A 6,606-nucleotide genomic window follows, 5' to 3' on the forward strand; every position below is an offset into this window, starting at 1 on the left:
CAGTTTGTTTCTTGATGTGGTTTCATTATACTTGATTTTTACTTTGTTTAATTGTTAAAAGAAGATAGGGGTTACTTCATTCTCACCTCAGATATGAAGGACAATATGGAGATTTTAAGTCTAAACCTTGGTATGTGTGCCGGTTTTTTTTTTTTTTTCCTTGAAGTAGTTAAATATAAATACTAAAAAGTTCAAAAGCTGACATTTAGCAGTCTGGCTAACATTTTTATCTTGCAAGATGCTGAACTATTTGTCCTGTCTGGTTGATGTTAGTGGACAGTTGGCATTTCTCACGAATATGCTCATTTTTGATTCTGGTACTCTAAGAATACAGGGTTTTCACACACCCTGGGAATAGAAACGCAGACCCTGATTGTTATATCTCTTTGCCTAATCTGTGGTCTTTTTGACCAAATTCAGTGTATATAGAAAGACACTGTGGGTACCCAGTACAGTAACCTCAGGAATAATAGAATACATTCTTTCCCAAATGTTTGATTGTATTGTAATCCCTTCAGAGACACTATTCAAGTGCTGAAGTCGTACTACATAGTAGGTACATACCCCTCATGTCCTAAGATTTTGGGATCATCAGATCCATTTGAAATACAGATCTGCAGTACTGGCCACAGCAATTTTTCTTTCTGTGGTAGCTTGTTTTGTGTTGACAGAGAAATTCTCTTGCAGGTTTCAGAAATGTTGAAGAAATTTTGTAGGGTTAACATCTTCCATAACTGCAAGTACTCCAATTTAAAGCTAAGGGTATGATGTGGTGTACAAAGCAGTGCCACAGACAATCATTGTTAGAGTAAAAGGAAAAATACGTAAGTAGAGCAATTAACACACACAAAAAAAGCACCTAATAAATGATACTTCCATCATGTATGTGCAAGATGGCATGGTAAACTGAATGTTGTAGAGCAGGATTTAAATCAGTAACAGTGTATAATTAAATGGGATAAAATTAACTTTCATTTGAAGGATAGTTACTTTCCTTAGAAAATTATTTTGCTCTATAGTTGTCGAAGTGAGCGATTTCTTTTTTTCCTTTACACAGTAAAACTTTAAAACTTAATGTGTTGCAGGAATAGCAAGGCACTGAATGTTGGATGAACATTTCTCCTTCACTGATGCATATTTTTACAAATCGGTGTTTCTAATTTACCCGAAGTCTTAAAGTAATAGTAAAACATGAATATAAATTGAACTTAGTTTTTTAAGTAGAGGCAAAGTTTTGTTTTCTTTTTTTTTTTTTTTTCCCTTCAAAAAATCTCTAGGTGACATTCACTGAAAGACATTGTATCATGCTTCCTTAAAGTGCTGTGATGTATAACATAGCTTTTGCTTGGAAAATTCCACTGAGATCTGGTGATGTCAAATTGAACTTAGCAAAAACAAATTGGTATGCCAGTGCTTCACAGTAAGTGAAATAGATGTCCAGCATCATCCTCTGCAAGCATTGGGCCCCTCAGCTACAGAACCAGAGACTTTCATTTGAGGAGCCAGTCTTCCATGGGGACAGGGAACTATGACAGCTGTTTCAGTGTGTTTCCCTTCTCTGCCGTTTCCTGCCACTCTTGCTGTGGGTAGGAACAACTACTCTCCTCTAAAGGAGGAAAAAAAAAAAGGAAAAAAAAAGAACTGTGAACTTAATATTGTTAAAAAAAAAAAAAGTCTTCCTGCCTTTCTGCCTGTTCTAACTGATGTAACCTTTCCCATCCGAAGTATGTCTGTTGGAGAGGCATATTTGGAGCTTCCTGGAAGGAAATGGGAATACTGTAGGAAATATTGTCCTATCCAGTTAGTCTCCATTTTAAGGTTTTGCTCACAAAGACTAATAGTAGGCCTAGGCCGACTAGTAAAGGACTATTACCTTGAAAAGTGAGAGATAACTGTGTTTTTAAACTGAAAGAGTATCAGTCTACCTCTTATAAATTGTTGTGCATTTTTGGCATACTTCAGTTCTTACTCATACTTCAGCTCTTAGCATCTGTGCTCTAGGCAGATAATGAAGGTTTATATAATCCCTAAGGGATTCTAACCTTTTTTCAATTTTTCATAATTCTTAAACTCAAAAATGAGAATCATGTTTGAGGAAGTATGAGGGAGATGCGTTGTCATAAAGCTGCAACAGAAAGTGCTAGTAGTTGACATTAGTCCACATGGTAGATCTGTCTCAGATGCAATTTCTGCCTCCTCAGGAAAACCAAACAAGCAGTTGAAAGGAAGGACGGTGAATGACAATTTCTTTTTTCAAGAAATGTTGCCCTGCAGGTTCAGGAAGCACTAAGTGACCTCACTACATTCTCCATTCTCAGTTCCAATTGTTAAGCCATGCTTTTCACAATTTTTGGTTGTTTTTATATACCTTTAGTTTTGCTGCTGTAGACACAAGACAAACTGGCACCTTGGTTTGTACAAATAACTGTCAATTTGCAAAAGAAAATTTGAGTGTAAATAGGGTTACAATAGTGTGATTTAAGCTGTGTATATAAACCCCTCATCTGAGCTGTTGGCAGCTTATGCATTAAAACTGAATGTCACACGAATGAAATCTGGGAGGATATGTCTGATGCATTTTAGATTTTTTATTAATTAGCAAATTTTTATTAATTAGCAAACATACTTTGGAGGAATTCATTTCTCATCTTAAGGTTCTATCATGGGTTTGATCTGAAACCCTGATGTAGAGAGTAGTTTAATTTCTTTTCATTTTCACTAGGCTTATAAGTTTATTGAACAGAAAACAACAACAAAAAAAAACAGGTTGAAATGCACCTGGCAGAATAATATAATAGAGAGATTTGAATTGCAGTCTGATAACAAACACTGTCATTCTTGTAGCTACTCAGAAATTGTCAGCTGTAAAACATGTCTGTATTTGAAGACTCTATTTTCACATTTAATTTCGGGGGGGGGGGATTAATTTGGTTGAGCAGGAAGCATGTATGTTTGTATTAATAGTAAAATGATATTACTCTGGACAGTACCCCAGGCTTTCTTAAAAACACAGCAGTTATTTGACTTAAATTTCTCTCTATATATATTCATCTGTACTGATTTTAATCATAAAAATTTAGCTGTTACTGTATTATTTTCAAATTGCTGAACATACCATTATAGATCTAGAAAATGCCTAAATTAGAGAACTAGATAAACTACATTACAGCTACATTGTCATAGTTAAATCTTGATCAAGATGTTGACAAAAAAGGTTTATCACCTTCTAATGCTTCTAAATCAGTGCAAGGGTAGATTGCAAACTATATCTGCATTAAATAGTTGCATACTTAGCACTATGTTTGAGATGTAATAACTGTAAGCCTTACAGCAAGAGTAACGGCTAATCCCTTTGTGGCCATGCTATGAGGAGATGCAAGGCAGGATCTGTCCTCGTTGGCTCTAACGCCACTTTGCAGCTGGGCTCAGTGGGAGTGCTGTGCTTGCTCTGACTGCTGCCAGGTGGTAATTGCTTGTTGCTATTGGATTCGTGGTTCTCAGATCTGTGGATGAGCTCCCACCTTGGTTGCAGTGTGTTCCCTGTTGTATTTGCCTTTAGCTGCCTGTGCAGGACGTGACACGTGCATCTCCCATCACATACAAATGTTTATTTGCCAAGTTCTGCTTTGTTCTCTACCTCTCTTTTTCTATAATTATACTGAAGATTTTAGTTCCAGTCCAATAAAGCTGTGTCATTTTGGAGTCAGCTTCATTCCTGCTGCCTCTTTCTCACTGTGCAGCCTCCACTGTGGTTGACGTTCAGGCCGTGCTGCCACAGAGCTCAGCCTGAGCCTGCTGAGACCTGGAGTCAGAGGGGGTGTCATTGAGCAAGCAACCCTTACTTCATATTCCTCTGCCATTGCAATTAAGCTTGTATGTGTATGTTCAGCTTTCAGTAGAAGAAACTACCATGATTTCAGTGAGATGTGCTTAATTGCCTCCTTACACGTTCTGTGAGGCTTTCCACTCACTGGGTGTAAGTAGAGCCTTTGTAAGTAGGGAGCATGAGTAGCTACATGTGGGCTGTTAGACTTGCTTGTGATCTGAACGCAGCCATTATGAAGTGCCTTTCCATACTGCTGAGATAGCTTGGTTTAGGCTCCTTGTTTTATTTTATTTTTATGTCAACTTAGATTTTCATTTGATTGGCGTTCTTCATTGTATTCAGGAAGGATAACTCCACTATCCAGCAGCTGCATCAATAAACCCAACAACTTATTAGCAAAATTGCAATTAGCACCCACTAGTTTCAGGCATCATTTTTGCTTCCCAACTATTTATTATTTACTCTATGTTGTGATAGAGAAGTAGCAATAATTGTTTACATATTGACTGATTTGAGAAGTGGACCTTTAGGACTGAATATTCTAAAGCAGCTACTGCAATTACTAGTGTGTTTAAACTGGACAGGTTTTTTTGCTTGTTTTGGTTGCCTTTTTTTTTTCCTCATGGCTTCTTTAAGGCCAGTAACGCTGTTGAGTTCACTTACACAACACTTGATCAAGAAGATGATGATGTAACCAGATAGCCTAGCTTAGTTGTAAATAGCTGTGGATAGAGGATCTAACATAACTGGTTCTAAGTGCTTTGGCATGTTTTTTTGTTTGTTTGTTTGTTGTGTGATAATACAGAGTTAAATTTTATGGGAGACTTGAATTCTTTTCACCCAAGTGGCCACTTAGGTCACGCAACATAACTTTCTGTATTATGTATATTGTATAAGTTGTGTAGATCTGATGCCTATTTAATCACTGCTCAATTTAGATCTTAGAACTTCTTGTTATTGTTGTTTAAGTATGCATAACAGACCTTTCAAGTGTGACCTTTCTGTTGGTATGTATCTTGGGAACAAAAGAAGGATTTCATAATGAACAGCCTTGCCATAATGAGTCATTATTTAAAAAAAAAATACAGCAAGTATCTTAAGCAAATGTCATAATATATATTCTGTGGTCAGCACCAATTTAGACAAATTAAGCTGCATTCCATGCTAAAATGCTGGTGTGCTAATACAAGAAGACAATTGTTGTGGTGGTTTCAGTGGGTTTTTTTCACTGTTTTCTGTCCAGTCAGGCAAGTTCTCCCACATTACTTGGGAGATGAAAAGTGACTAGATTTTAAATAATTGAGCAAAATTGTATTGACTTAAGTGAAACATATTCAACAATTGGGAATAAAATACACTTCACTCAGTAGAGATGCATTGTTCAATTTATGAAGACTAAGGTTCAGGTGGCTTATTCAATGTTTCATCATTATTTATCTGTAGATTTACATCTCATATTTAAGTTCAGCAGTGACTGACGAAACGGTGTTCAGTTGCATCAGCTGAAAGTTCTTGATATAACCAGCTTAATCCCTGGTTTTACTTTCCTGACTTCTTGTGTCAAAATAAGAAATGTCATTGTGTAAAAGCCGCTGGGAGCATAACATCATAACCTCAAATTTAGATCAGTATTGCCACTTTTAAATAGCTTCCTAAGGCTGTGAACATGTGCGTTCTGCTGAAGAACTTTACCATGCTACTGCTGTATACTGTTGAAAGACAGGATGGTGTATGTCAACACTGACCATGAAGATTTCTATTAATCTTGTCAAGGAAAGTGTTGGGATATGGAAGTGCAAGCAAAGTGGGCGAGTGCTGCAGTTTTTCCAGCTAAGAGAGGTTTCTATAGCAATTAGGGGCCAGGAACAGCCCTCCTGTTCTCTTCACTTGTGGTAAAACAGTGGCCTCAATGAAGTCAACAGAAATCCTACAGTTACATTTCATTGGGATTACAATTTAACCTTTCTCCCTTTCCCATATGATCCATGGGACCTACGATTTTGTTGGCTGCAACCCCATGAAAACTTAATTCACAGAACGTAAGTAATGTTGCAGGCATCTAGGCAAAAGTTACACTTAACTGGAGATCCCGCTGATGTGAAATAGCACAAAAGGCAGTGACAGTCTGTCTGCACAAGTTCTGTATTCATGTCATCTGTTTGCAAGATGAGATCTTACTGTGCAGTGCAATAGCCATCTTCAAAATACTATATGTTACTTATAAAGTTCTAATGGTGGAGAGCTACACTAAGAGAATACAAACAAAGGGATAACATGGATTAATCCAACAAAAATTTTGTAAAGTCTAACAGCTTGTTACATAGCATGCTGAACATAAAGTGAGAAAGAGTGAATTGGAAAGTAAAGGTTAAATCTATGAAGCTCTATCAAGATTGCTCTGTAGAAACGTTGGTAGTTTTAATTTTAACTGTGTCAAAATACAGGCTTACTTACCTTTCCCCTTAGCTATGCCCTTATTTCTCACAAAAAATAAAAATAAAAATAAAAACAAAAAGATCAATCAGAAACCCGCCTCTTGCATTAATACATTTTATATATGGATTTCAGGATTTCACCTGGAAGTACTCAACTCTGCTCCAGCATATCTTTTGCAATTGATTCTATTTTACATAGGCATTTAGTCTATTTTTTCCACCATACTCCAGAAGTATCAGTGAAAGCCCTAGAGCCAACCTTGCAGCTCCCTGACGCGGGCTCTCACTGGAGGCTGGGGGCTCCGCAGCGGCCCCGAGGAGCACCCAAAGACGGGCCCGACCCTG

This window comes from Anser brachyrhynchus, assembly GCF_964034855.1.
Source record: "Anser brachyrhynchus genome assembly, chromosome: 11".
Classification (NCBI taxonomy): Eukaryota; Metazoa; Chordata; class Aves; order Anseriformes; family Anatidae; genus Anser; species Anser brachyrhynchus.